This window comes from Podarcis vaucheri (assembly GCF_965113315.1).
Source record: "Podarcis vaucheri genome assembly, chromosome: 2".
NCBI lineage: Eukaryota > Metazoa > Chordata > Lepidosauria > Squamata > Lacertidae > Podarcis > Podarcis vaucheri.
In genome coordinates this window covers 75,518,888-75,533,355 of record NC_138760.1, presented here as the reverse complement: position 1 = coordinate 75,533,355, position 14,468 = coordinate 75,518,888, and the positions used below count along the sequence as shown (strand labels likewise).

Genomic DNA, 14,468 nt, shown 5'->3' with positions numbered 1-14,468 from the left:
TCGTGCATCTGCTCCTCACCTTCTCCTACCGGCAACAGGGTAGCTGGGTTGAGGGCAGTGGTGACTTGGAACTACAAACGTGGGTGCAACAATAACATCTGACACTTTCTCATCTTTGCTTGGGAGAGAAAATAGGTACCCTTCATGTCAAGCAGTGCTGGGACTGCGTGTGGAGTCACACAAACAGTGTCTTGACCAAAAGTAAATTTGTCTGCTTTGTTCAGTAGGGTGGCTACTGCCACAACTGCTCTCATACGGGGGGGGGGCAATCTCTGCTCTGTTGGGGTTAGCTTCTCTGACAAGTATGCGACAGGTTGCTGCCAATTTTTCAGTTTCTGGCATAAGACTCCCTTGGCTACCCCTTGGTCTTCATCTATGAACAGGGTAAAAGGCTTCTCGGGGTTTGGATGCCAAGCGCTGAGGCTTGTTATAATGCCACTTTGAAATCCTGAAAAGCCTGTTGCTGTTCCCTGCCCCATATAAAAAGATCCTTCTCTATTCCCCTAGTTGACTCATGTAGGGGCCAAGCAATGCTTCTGTAGTTGGTAGTGAGTCCAGGAGATATTGTACATCATCATAAGTGGGATTTTAGGTTTTAAAAATCCCTTCAAACAGTTTTATGATCTTTGCTGGATTCTCCTCAAAAGAGGGGTTCTGATTTCTCCAATTACAAACATCTGCACTTGAAAAGGGTATATGCTGTGCCTTCGCTTGTCCAGCTGGGACAGGGGCTGGTGGATCATAAAACCCTCCGAAGGGGCATTACTCCGGCTGCCTGATCCTTCCTGGTTTTCTCATACTGTCTGTGAGACATACTTTCTTCGCCGCCTGTCCCCACTTCCTCTTTTCAGGGGTGTAGCATTTCTGTTGCCTCAACTAACAAGGGACTCACATCCAACTTCTCCCTCAAATGGCTTTACAAACTCCTTTAGTCTCTTTTTCTGTTTTTCTGTCCACATTTTCTTTCCTTGATTCATATCATCTAGTATCTTCCTAAACTCTTCGTCATCTTCCTCTTCTTCCGTCTCACTATCCTCCTTAGCAGGTCCTCCTCCCCCTACACCAGTACCTCCCTGTGCTTCTTGATTTTGGCCTGGGGGGGTGTTGGAGGGGCTGTTGCTGGAGTGTAAGGTGGTGGCTTAATCACTCCCCTCTCCTCATCTTCTGGGTCTTCTAACACCAGAGGCTTCACTGTACAAATCCTGTTCTGTGTGTTGCTGTCACAGCAAAACTTTAGCCATGGTAGATTCTTTTCTACATTGGTCTTCCATGTAGAGATATAGGGGACCTGGTCTGGGTGGACATTTAATATATTTTGCCACAGGGGGTTGATTCGCCACAGGGGGGGTTGATTAATTGCAAATCAAAGCCACGCAGTTCCCTGGGTCGGCAAGTCCACCTCACATAAAGTTCTGAGTCTCTGTTCTTTTCAATTTGAATCCCCAAATCATCACTCTTCGTGGCCGCTTTCCAGTTATTTAAAAAGCATTCAGATACTCTGCTCCTAACAGGGTTTCAAAATTCTCTCACACTCCACATGCTACATATTGTCAGAAAATGCACAACCTTACAATCGCTCGGCCAAGGGGACACTAAGCCTTGGCCCACACTTGACAATTCAGTCACTAGAGTATCTGACATGCAACATACAACATACAAAACACATCAATATAACACACTAAACACACCAAAATAACTCCAGCATGCAATACACCAAAATAATTCTGACATGCAACATGCCAAAAAAAAAAACACACACACAATTCCCTCTGCCCCATTCCCTTTCCCAAACCTTACTGGCGCCCCATTCCCTTTCCCAAACCTTACCAATTCCTTTCCTGGTGGCACTCTTACTGCTACCAGCAGTCCCCTTTTATTCCTGGTGGCTGGCACCCTACTGCGCAACCAATCCCCTTATTCCTGGTGGCATCTTACTGCCGGGCACTGTATTGCCACGCCCAGGTGAGGCTGATCAGGCCTCTGGCCCTTTCCCTCGGGCCCCTAGCCCTTTCCTTCGGGCTTACCTTTTTCCGCTGCGGACCTGTCCCCTCGGCGCCGTCCTGTCCTCTTGTTCTCCCTCAACTAGATGTCTCCACTCCAGAACAGTGTGGCTGGCTCCCCCCACGAAACAGGTGGGGTGCGCAGGGAGCCTGCAAACGCTGCTGAGCTGTTCACCTTGGTTGAGCCTGGCCCTCCGGTCCGTATTGGGGAGGGGGCTTATCCCGGACGAGCCCCCAGAGAGATGAAGCCTTATTTACCTAGGGATCCATTAGCCACGCCATCCCCTGGACCTCGGAGGGAACAAAAGTACCAGGAAAGCAAAATCTTCTTTGGAGAAAAAGAGTTTATTGAAAATCTGTGCACAGAGACAAGGTCTGTACTCAGAGACAACCAGCTGGATAGTTCCTGAAAATATTCTGGCTGTAGAGCAAGACACTTCTGCAGACTTTTCTTATACTTTTCTGAACACTCTCCCCCCCCTCCCACACCTTCCCCAGACTTCCCCAATCGGCTAGCAAATATTGCTTGCTAAACACATTTTATTGCTTGCTAAACATTCCTGTCTTTCTGCTAACCAAGCACTCCCTTCCCTCTCCTTCATACACGTGTCTTCTTTTGCTAGGTAAGCATTTCCTTCGTGTCTTGTCTTATCTTGCATTACTTAAAGCAGAAGCAAAACAGCTTGCTAGTGGGTTTTAGTTACCAGCAGTTTCTGGCTAGGCAGGAAGCGACCTTCTGACCTGTAGCTAACATCAGCAGTTTCAAATAGCTGGTTAGGCAGGAAATGGACTTTTGCCCTGCCAGCCAAATTTAGCACAGTCACTGGCGGCGTGCTAACTGTCTGGCCAAAATTTGCAGAAGTTGCAGAAGTAAGATTTCTTAGGTACAGAATACAAAGCACAGAAAATATTGAGAGAAACCTTTCCCATCTTCCTTTACTAGAAGAAACCAAAATGAACATATCTACTAAACTGAATGGTTTAATCACACATGGCTTTGTTATAGCAGGTTAGCAAAGATCTGTTAAATTAAAATTCTTTTCTTTCTCTCCATTACAAATCAAGCCCCTTTTCTTCAAACATATCTACTTGCTGTCTCCCTCCCAGCTGCATATATAAAGTTCATTTGGTAATCACTGCAGTGCCTCAAAGCTCACTTAAACATTTTATCTTTATGTTTTTGATATAGATTTCCAAGATCTTCTGAAAACAATTTGTGTGGCATTATCATGAATGAATGAATTTTATTATTTCGGTCACAGACCAGTTCCAGCCCACATACAATATCAAGGAAGTCATAAAACACAATAGGGATATGTAATGAGTATGGGTTGCTCGTGCGTAAGTTGCCGCCTCTCCTGGCTATGTTGCCTGGTTAAACCTTTCTGTCTGGACAGCCCTTCACTTCGTGGCTGCCTTAGTCGCTAGCAGAATCCGTCAGTGGGCGTTTCTTAAACCTTTTCCAACATAAAAGTTGTTTGACGCCAAGTCTCCTCCTACTCTCCCTGCGCAGAAGTCTTCTGCGCAGGGAGGGCGTGGGTAGCGGAGGACCCGTGCTCTCCCCGCTGGTGTCCGGTGAAGAGTCCTGGAGCCCTCTTGCCGATTCCCCCATCTGCCCCCCTTTATCCCTGGTGCTGCGCTGATTTGCTTCCCCATCTGTTGAGCTGCCTCTCTCCCTGCGGGCCCTTCTCCAGCATCATTTGAGAGCCTTCCCTCCGCCTCTAGCTCCGATGTCAGTTCCCTGACAGGATACATTTGAATTTGCAATTAGGCATAACTGCGACATTACAGATATAGCAACAGTTAAAAATATATATAAATTAAAACTTAGTCACTAACATATAATCTAAAATTATCATTTAAAACCTTAATCATTATGATAGTCCAGCTTGTTCACTAAGTTTAATATGAACTCTGTGGTCATTCTTTTGGGTTAGCCCTTTACCATAACAAAGGAAAAAGACTGAGAATTTTTAGGGGGCTTGATGATCAGCAGCAAATAGTTATTGAAACCTCTTCACCACAAATGGTAAGGGTCCTGCTTTAAATCATGATGAATCCCTCTGTTCCGCTAATTTCATATAGCTTCCAAGCTGAAAGTCCAAAATTTAAACATCGTTTTTACATCAGTTCTCTCCTCATAAAACATAGACAGTTACATTCTTACAATGAGGAATGTGCATAAATCAAACAGTGCATAACTGAGGAAAATCCTCCTATTTGTCAAATCTGCATTTGATTATCTATATAGCTTTTTGAATATCATAACTGAGGAAATCTGTATGCTTGCAACATATGGGGCTAAGTTTTAGCAGGTACCAATGCACTGTTAAGTGACGCAGAATGCAGAAGTGTATATTTTCCCCCAATCTGGTCGTCTCTCTCCTGCCATGATGAAGGAATAACACTAAGCCATTTTGAGGTAAGTCTAAATCTGTGCCTCTGTTTGACAATTGTCTTGCATATTATTAGTTGCAGGAACACAGCAGTAGTGTGCTACATCTGATTTGTGTGAATTATCAGAAGCTTTCGCTGCAGCAAGTTGTGTGACCTTTCTTAACTATAAATGGAGTTAATTTTAGCTGGGTAGATATATTCCAATGTGCATTTAATGATGGGAAAGAGGAGAGGCTGCTGGAACTGTTTTCTCAGGGCATAATTGCTTGTGGGGAAAGACCTATATCTCTGATTATTACAAGGGGTTTTTAAAAAGGAACCACAAATGAACTGCTTTTGCAATTAAATCTGGATAAAAATGCCTTTGACCCCAACTGTGAAGATTTCCCCTGTTGAAATTTGAAATAGCTGTCCCTGCTTTAGAGTTGCCCTTTTGTTGCAGTAGGTGGCAAAACAGGAAATGTTTCTGATGCCACTTACTGACAGGAAATGGCCATAAATAACAGACTGAAATAAACTAAATTAGTGTCAGGTGCAATCTGCTCGTCAAAAGGATTGATTGACAGTTGGTGGTACCATTCCTTTACTGTCTTTTAAACCATTTTTTATGGTACAGACACTTTTCATATGCCACCTGATGCTTAAGCCCCTTTGAAAATGACAGTGTCTGACAGAAAGAGGCAATAGGAACTCTGCTTCTTTCCAACGGATAGAACAAACAGAAATAAACCTTTTCCTTGACAGCTTTTCTCCAACAGCTCGTCTCTTAGAAGCACCAACATGGCAACAGGCACAGCAGTTAAGGAGAAGGCCTCTCTTCTATTCGGGGGGGGGGGCTCCATCATGGCATTGAACAGCTTCATTTTTACCTCAGACATTTCTCAGGTAAGAAACACCTATGCAAACAAGGGGGGAGTAGTAGTTTTGCTCCTGACAATCAGGACACCTATAGGAGCCTTATGCTTGTTCCCAACCCTACCTGCTGTCTGCAAACAATGAAAGCCCCTCACTATTATCTATTCTGCACCATCCAAATCCAATTTTAAAGCTTGCCTCTGCAGTTGAAGTGGCTCAGCAAGGTATGTTGGACGTCAGTGGAGCGACCTTTCACTCAGCCAGCTCTGCCTGTGCCAGTTTGGCATGACAGCTGAGGAGAAGGCGAAGTAGTGTAGCAATATAATGGAGCTGGGGATAGGTGGTGGAACAGATGTGTATTGCTTTGGGTCCTGTTCTATAGAGTGGGTGCTCCAAAGGGGATCAACTACTGATGACCCTCTTGCCATTTTTGTGTGAGATAAAGACACTATCCCACATTTTGGGATCCGCTGGAAATAGAAGGTTGTTTCCAATTAAGTCAGACTCAGAGTAGACCCATGGAAATCAGAAGACCTAAGCTGGTTGTTTCTATTCATTTCAGTTTATCTACTTGGAACATAACTAACACTGTTTTCAAACCTACACACGTCTGCTGTGAGTGTTAAATTTAATAATTTCACAATTAATTATTATTTTAAAAATCTAACAGGATGAAAAGAGCATACATACACAGAGAGAGAGAGAGAGACTTCAATTACAGTGGTACCTTGGTTTTCGAACGGCTTGGCTCCTGAACAAATTGGCTCCCGAATGCTCCAACCCCAGAAGTGAGTGCTCCGGTTTGCGAACATTTTTTGAAAGCCGAACGTCCAACGCAGCTACCACTTGGACTGATTGAATGCAGGAAGCTCCTGCAGCCAATCAGAAGCCACACCTTGGTTTTCAAACGGTTCCAAGAGTCGAACAGACTCCCGGAACAGATTAAATTCGACAACTAAGGTACCACTGTACAATGAATGGGCTAGTTTCACCTAACAAACTGAATGTGTGATTAAGAGAGAGAAGAGTTTTTAGTGGAAATGAGGCTTTGGACTGGGGCAGGGGGTCCCTGCTGTTGCTTTGGGGGATCTGATATAGGTTCCCTTGCATATTATTTAGGTGTCTGCAGACTCTGTCTAATATTTGGAAATACTAGTATGAACTCACCAGTCTGTTCTTGCATCTCAGAAAACTGTACACTTTAGTGCTGCTCCTAATCATCTCACCCCTCATGGCAGTGAGAGGATACTTGGGAAAGGGCTGCAGCTCAACAGTGGAACATCCCTGGCACCTCCAGGCACAGGAGAGGATGTATTTATTAGATATTATCCTTCTCCACATTTGTGAGTTCAGCAGAGTGCCACCGATTTGCTTAAAGGGCAGCTTAGATAGGCTAGTTTTAGCCTTTAAGTAATCCAGAGAGCTTTAAGGCAGACTGGGTTTTCCTGGTATCCCCCCCCCCCCTTAAAAGAATAATTACACAAACAGTCTTGTAAAAAGTAAACATAACATTTACTCATTCAAAATACTTGTTGAAGAGTAACAGGTCGAGCAACTTTTTCCAGGCAGGCTTAAAATGGTAATTCATTTACAAGGACATACTGAAGTCTGGTTTAAGATGGAGTCTGAGCATGTCGCTCTGACTTAGCAGGTGTCCTCACATTGCTGGCAGAGCAGAAAGAGATGGAAAGAGAGGAAGAGGGTGAGCCCAGACAGGCAGGAGGATATATAGCTATGCCCTCCCGCTGTCAGGGCACAGTGGGAATGTCTCTCACAGAATTCTCTCTAACAAACTTACAGGGAAACTTTGTGAGCTTCAGCTCCTATCATGTTCCTCACTAGCAAAACATGAATTGTTGGTTTGACTGCACTTCAAATACCGTATTTTTCACGCCATAAGACGCACCTGGCCATAAGGCGCACCTAGTTTTTAGAGGGGGAATGCAAGGGGGGAAATATTATTTAAAGGGAGTGCTGAGCAGAGCCTGTATGCATCCCAGGCTCTGCTCAGCGCTCCCTTTCACGAGCTGCGTCAAGCATGTGTGCGGCGCTTGCAGGCTGTTCCCCAAGGAGGGAGAAGGGATAGTCCCCGTTCCCTGCAGAGGCAGTGCTCCCCCTAGCTGTTCTGGCTTTGGGATACCCCCGCGAAGCCTCCGCAGGGCAGCAGGATGAAGGCTCCCCGTGCCCTGCGGAGGCTTCCCGTGGCTAAGCCAGAAGCTAGAACAGCAAGAAGGAGCGCTGCTCAGTGCTCCCTCTAGCTGTACTGGCTTCTGGGATAGCCATGCAGCCTGCATTCGCTCCATAAGACACACACACATTTCCCCTTACTTTTTAGGAGGGGGAAAGTGTGTCTAATAGAGCGAAGAATATAGTAACCCACAAGCTGGGTGAGACCCCTCCCTGAAACCCTGGAGAGCTGTTGCCAGTCACTGTAGATGGTGGCCTGACTATGCGCAAGACAGCTTCCTGTGTGTGCGCGCATGCACAAACACATGTTCATTGAGATTCCCTTGGGCAAGCATTTTTCTCTCCCATTAAGTAATATTTAATACAGAACAGGTGCACAGAAATTCTCATTGATCTCTTAATAAATCACACAGCTCTTTCAGACAGATTTTACTTACTCATTTGCTTGTATGGCAATTGTTTTCTAAGAAAGAGGGGAAAAGGCAATAACGGTAGAATGGATGGTTGTATTACTGGAGTTAAATATTCTGCACAAAAATAACGGCAATGTATTTCCTTCGGAAATGGTGCTTTTCGTAGCCAGAAAGATTAATGAAATTGTTGTTTGTTGTGGAAAGCGTCAGGATCCATACATTTCAAATACAGTACATTGCTGAGTGTATTTAAACTAAGTATAAAAGCAAGAAACTGTATGCAAATTGGGAGGGGAATAGTTTGCTAATATATGTATATGTTTATGTTCATGTATGCCACAAATAACTGAAAGACCACCTCCTCTATAGGCTCTCTCAGGTTTTAAGATTGGGAGGGGCTCCTCTTGGCAGTCCCATTGCCCTCAGAAGTTGTGGGGTGACAGCCTGTAGCAACCCCTAGCCCTTGGAATTCCCTCCCCACAGAGGTGCATCTGGAACCTTCATTATACTGTATATGGTTTTTGTTGTATGCTGAAGCCACATCTCCTTACACTTGACACTTGAAATATATTTTTTGGAGCTACCCTCTTCTTCTTACTGTAAATTGTTTCAATAGGTTTTAATATTTAATATTGTATTTTTTATATTATTGCAACTCATCCATGGACCTTATGGTGAAAAGTGGTAAGAAATACAACAAGGACAACCAATAGATGCACACACACACACACACACACACACGTGTGTGTGTGTGTGTGTGTGTGTGTGTGTGCTTTAAAAGTATAGGTGTTCACTGTCCAAAATTACATACTGCAGGGTATAGAAAAATACATAATAAATTTGATGTATTTTTGCTATCCTGCAATATATGTTAAGATTATGAATATTAAAAAATTGAAGATACGTATTTCTACATATACATGTAATCTAGAAGCTAATGGTTCCTGTTAAAACAGCTTCCACTCAAATGCCAAGAAGCAGATTTTTAATGTATGGAAGAATCTTGGGGAAGTGATTAATTTCTCAGCCTCAGGTTCCCCATCTGTAATAATGAATAACTTATATAAGCTACTTTGTATACATTGGATACAATATTTTCCAAACATTTAAGGGGGATAGGATACAAAAAATATTGCATGCTGACTGGGGATGATGGGAGCTGTAGCCCCAAACATCAGGAAGTTGGCAAAGACTGTTCTAAAAGGAATATCCCTTCCTGCCTCTAAGCCAGGCATAGGCAAGCTCAGCCCTCCAGATGTTTTTGGCCTACAACTCCCATGATCCCTAGCTAGCAGACCAGTGGTCAGGGATGATGGGAATTGTAGTCCCAAAACACCTGGAGGGCCAAGTTTGCCTATGCCTGCTCTAAGCATAATTATCAGGGCTGTTATACTATGGTCTATAAGCAAGAACATATTTATCAGAAAGAAAACATCTGAGGATTACTTTGACTAGTGGGTCGTCTCCAGTGGTCACCAATTTTGATGCCTTCTAAGGAATAAAAAGTAAAGTACAGCATCTTAGATGAGTGCTGAGACATCAGTTTAAAACACCTCGGGTCAATATCCCTCACATTTATCTGGCTGTATTAAATATACATATATAGTCGGCAAGGAATTAATACTGTATCGTAAATATCTTTTGATACAAGCTACTCCCAGAGCAAAGGTTCTTTCACACCTTCATCAGTTTGAAACTGGTATACCCCATGAGGCAGATAAGGTTATAATTCTGGCATGCCAAGCCTAGATAGAGACAGGGGCTGATCATTATCTACAAAGAGATGGACTTCTTTAAATATAAAAAGTAATTGTACAGCACTTTTAAGCTGTGCAGCCCATGGAGCTGTGAGCATTCATCTTTGTGGTGATTCTAAAAATAACTAGTTTGCTCTCTTTAAAAAAGAGAGAGAGGGGAAAGATTAAAAAATAAGGTGTCTTATTGCTTTGAAATCGGGATCATCCAAAGCATATTTGCCTTGCCCTCGAGACAGAAGTCACTGGAGCAACTGTTCTGGCATAAAATCAGTATGGCTATAGCCTCAATATTACTAATGGCAAGGTTTAAATGTATATTAATGTCACAGAATTGTAGAGTTGGAAAGGAACTCAAGGGTCATCTAGTCCAATCCCCTGCAATGCAGGAATCTCAACTCAACATCCATAACAGATGTCCATCCAATCTCTGCTTAAAAACCTCCAAGAAAGGAGAGTCTACGACATTGAAAGGGAGCCTGTTTCACTGTCGAACAGCTCTTACTGTCAGAAAGTTCCTCCTGCTGTTTAGTCGGAATCTCCTTTCTCATAACTTGAAGCCATTGGCTCAAGTCCTCCCTTCCTGAACAGTAGAAAACAAGCATGGCCCATCTTCCATGTGACAATCCTTTGGATATTTGAAGATGGTTAGCATATCTCCTCTCAGTCTCCTCTTTTCCAGGCTAAACATACCCACCTCCTAAACCATTCATCATAAGGCTTAGTTTCCAGGCCCTTGATCATCTTGGTTGCCCTCCTCTGCCCACGTTCCAGCTTGTCAACGTCCTTCTTGAATTGTGGCGCCCAGAATTGGACACAGTATTCCAAGTACGGTACTGCTATTTACCTTCATTTGGACACTATACTTCTGTTGATGCAACCTAGAATAGCATTAGCTTTCTATGCATTAAGTCCTTCTCCCTCACTGCAAATCAAAAAATTATATTGAGTCCTCTCTTTTCCCTTTTTCCATCGGGCGCTTCACACTTTAGAGGTCACATTTCCAAAAGCGGTTTTTTGTCTGCAGTTCTGCAGGGCAGAAAACTTTTGAATTCAAAATGAAAACTGAAACTCCTGCACAAACCCATTCCAGCAGAAAGGAATCAAAGGAAAATGCTGTAAGAATCATACATTAATTACATTTAGTAGGGTGCTCCACCCTCTGCACCCATCACTGCACCATAATGCAAGAGAATGGGACTCACTGGAAGTGGGACCCCTCTAGACCATTCAGCCCCATTCTGTCTTGTGCAACTAGTGAAATACCTTCTTGCACACAGTGCAGTGACAGTGCATGGTGTCAGAAGCAGATATGGAGGTTGCGTCTTCCAACTCCCAAACAGCAGCCATCATCCCTGACAGCTGATGAGACCCATTTTTGAGAGAGGTGTGCTGCTGTTACCTTCACTGTGTCGTTTTGCCAGTGCTCAGCATGCAGCACAAATAAGAACTGGTCTGCTGCCCAGAAAGTCCCTTGTAGAGATGGATTGTGCTATGACTAGTAACACAGAATTGGTACCACGGTGTATATTTTAATTTGCTGCAGAGTCAAAAATATATTATTCGGACAAGTGTGTTCCTCTGATAGGCATCCATTTTCCGTATAGGCAAGCAGGCCACAGCCACCCTGTAAATCCCAGGGTGCTACTGAAGTAGAATGATTAACAGAATGCCATTTCTAGAGAGTTGCAAAATGTGATTATGTGCAGCCCCTGATTTAAGAGCAAAGTAATGGTGTAATTTAGTAATTGGCTCACAAACACTTGCAGGTACAATTCGGTCTCTGGCCATAAATCGTAAAACTGAATGTGTGGCCCCAGGTAATCCACACCACCTGTGTGCCTCCATGCCCTACTTTGTAATATATAGCTAACACTGGTGCGCCTCATGGATTTTCCTTAATTGTCAACTAAGGCCCTATTTCCAATGTTTCTCTTCCTTGTAATGCTAACTTTCCATCAGGAAGCTGCTGCTAAGTCCCAGTCTCATCAACACATAGTATAGCAAGCCTAGGTATGAGCTGATGGAATTGTAATGAGTCATCAGGTCTATGCACACGAATAACATGAAATATTATGTGTGTCTATATTAACAGTGCTGGAAACAACTCAGTCATGTCAATGAAACCTTTTAAAAAAACCAACCCTGAAGAATATGTAACCTGCACAGAAAATCTCATGAACAATCCTGTAATGTCATAGAATCATAGAATCATAGAGTATCTGGAGAAGTCTGCAAACGTCATGTTTGTGAGCTGGCTGGCAGGTAACTGGAGTTCTAATCAAATCTTTTCATTCATTCTTGGAAATGAACTGCCTCGCCTCTGGTTTCTTTACACAGGAAGCCACCTCGTACCAAGAGAAACAGTCCATCACCATCAGTAGGCATTGTCTACTGTGTCCCTATGGAAGACGTTGGACTCCAACTCTCATCAGCCCTGGCCACATTGGCCCATGGTCAGGGATGATGGGAGCTGTAGTCTAGCAATATCTGAAAGTCCACAGGTTCCCTGTTCCCAGAATGCACTGACTAGCAGTAGCTCTTCAGGGTTTCAGACAGGGTTCTTTCCCAGCCCAACGTGGAAAAGCCAGGAACTGAACCTGGGATATATATTTTTCTGCAACACTCACACTGTGTTGGACTGCTCAACTGCAGCCTTACTGCACATGAAGTGAATCCCATGATCTTCTAGCCAAGCATAATGTATCAGGTCACTGCAGCGTTGTGAACTGCATACTCTGAGCATCCACATGTCCAGGATATCAACCACAATACATGGGCATGGGCAATAAAGACATGATATGGGAAGAAAGCTCTTGCCCATCAATGAATCTCTTTTCCTTGCATTCACCTCTCTTTTACGCCTTCTCTGTCTACATAAATCAGTTAAAAAGGAAGCAATTTACTGTTATTCTGGGATAATCCCTGTAGGGCGTGATTTCAGGTGCGTATCGTAATCAAACTTGTCATGCCCATGAGACCTCTTCTTTTTGAAGCCTGCAATATGTATTGCAGAGGACTCAGGGAAGGTAAGACTTTAGACAGCTAGCCTGCCAACTGTGTGTCTCTAAAGGGGAGAATGTCAATCAGCGAGACAAATGCTTATTCTCCAGCCTCCCTTAGGTATACAATTACATCTTTTGCAACAAGAATGCCGTTTCGCAACCATATCCAAAAATAGTTTTCACCATTAAGCCTAATGTGCCACCGATGATTCTTTTCCTGTTATATCTGTCTCTGGTTTGCTATTCGGTTGATGACGGGGTTCAGTCCCGATGTAATGAACATGCAACGAATCCCAGCGCTGTGTGACAAAAGTGTACGATACGTACTAGCATATTCTATCGCTCTGGGGTGCTACAAATGTCGTATATTATACAGGTTAAACTACGGGGAAAACATGAAATACGTCACTGTAATGAACAGAGTTTCATGGAAAGGTTTTTCTCTTGGGACAGATCAGGTTGGTTTAGAATATGATGCGCGTCTTCCTAGTTTCCCCTCTCTAAACCAGCCTGGGAGATGATTTTGTCCCGGACCTGGAGAAGCTAACCCGGGCAGGGCCCAGAATCAATTGTTAAAAGTAGTGGGAGGGGCGTAAAGTTTCCGGGTGACGTCAGCCGCCCGTGGCCCCACCCTTCCTGGGCGGGCCCTTGTCAGTTTCATCCTTTGTAACTTTCCCACTTGGAACTCAACTGAGATGCTCAACTTGCGAGGAGCCGCGGAGCACCGAGCGCTCTCGGCTCCATCTTCAGTCGACGGGATCCTACGGCGGATTCGGACGCCACATCTCGCCTTGCAACCCTGCAGCCACCCTCGCCCCGGGAAGAGCCGGGCGGGCTATTGAGGAGGGCCGATCACCACGGGGAGGGCGAGAAGTCCCCGTTGCGAGAAATAGGGCAGCTCCCCCCGCCGCCGCCGCCACCGGAACGCTTCCCACCCCTCTGATCCCTTCCAGCGGCAGAGCAGATTTGCAGGTGGGTCTTGGCGCGGTGCGGGGCCCCCATGGCTTGCTGCAGTGAGGCGAGGGGAGGAGGGCCCCTGCTGGAGCCTTGGCGCCGGAGACGGCTGGGAAGACACCCGGGCATGTGCCTTAAGAAGCTCGGTCGGCAAGCTTTCCCTTGCGGGGTTCTGAGGCTGCGACTGTAAGGGGGAAAGGTTGCGCGTTGGGAAGTAGCCGCCTGTCCCGCCGGGAGCTCGGGGGGAAAGTGGCTTCCCTGCGGCGATCCAACCTGTGGGGTCGACCGGGCTGCGCGCGAACGCTCCCCTTCGTTGCTGCCGTGAATTGCTCGGAGTGTTTCTGCGCTGCACCTTCACTTCGGCAAAGTGACTCCGAGCTGAGTAATTGCGGATCTTCATTCCCGCACCCACCCACCCACTCGCGCTGTCTTGATTTCCCCAGCCCGTGCAGTGAGCGCGCGCACACATTCAAATGTTAATTGGAGGGGGGTCCGCGTGCAAAAAGGGGGTTCAGAGTGGGACGGGGGCGGTGGAGTCAGGAGGCTGGCGGAGGGTTAAGAAAAGAAGCAAGCTCAGACCCCACGTGGAAGTCGATCTGCAGCTGCTGCAAAAGGAACTGGCGTCTGCTCCCTTTGCTGCTAGGTGCGCGCGCCCACCCTCTCCCGCGGCGATCGGGGATTCTCGCTTGGGCTCGGGGCAGAAAGAGGCACGTCGCCCCCTGTGGGGCGGGAGGTGCTGTCGTCGTCTGCGCGCTTCTCATGGGAGAGACTCGGCGAGGCTGGCTTCCCAGCCTTGCGCAGAGAGCCATGGAGGCGCGGGGTAGGGGCAGCTCGGATTCGGGCTGGCCACGCGGCAGATGCGCGCGCGGGGGGGTCTGCTTCAGAGTCAGGCGTCCCCTCCTC

General features: G+C 45.6%; 1 protein-coding gene across 1 annotated transcript in view; it reads left to right on the top strand.

The window, feature by feature from the left end:
* The first annotated feature begins 13,274 nt into the window (after window positions 1-13,274).
* The window catches only part of CAMKV (CaM kinase like vesicle associated), a 66,422-nt gene continuing 65,228 nt past the window's right edge, over window positions 13,275-14,468 (top strand). The window contains exon 1 of the mRNA XM_082214560.1: window positions 13,275-13,583. The gene's annotated coding sequence lies outside the window, so the exon portion shown is untranslated. The remainder of the gene's footprint in view (window positions 13,584-14,468) is intronic.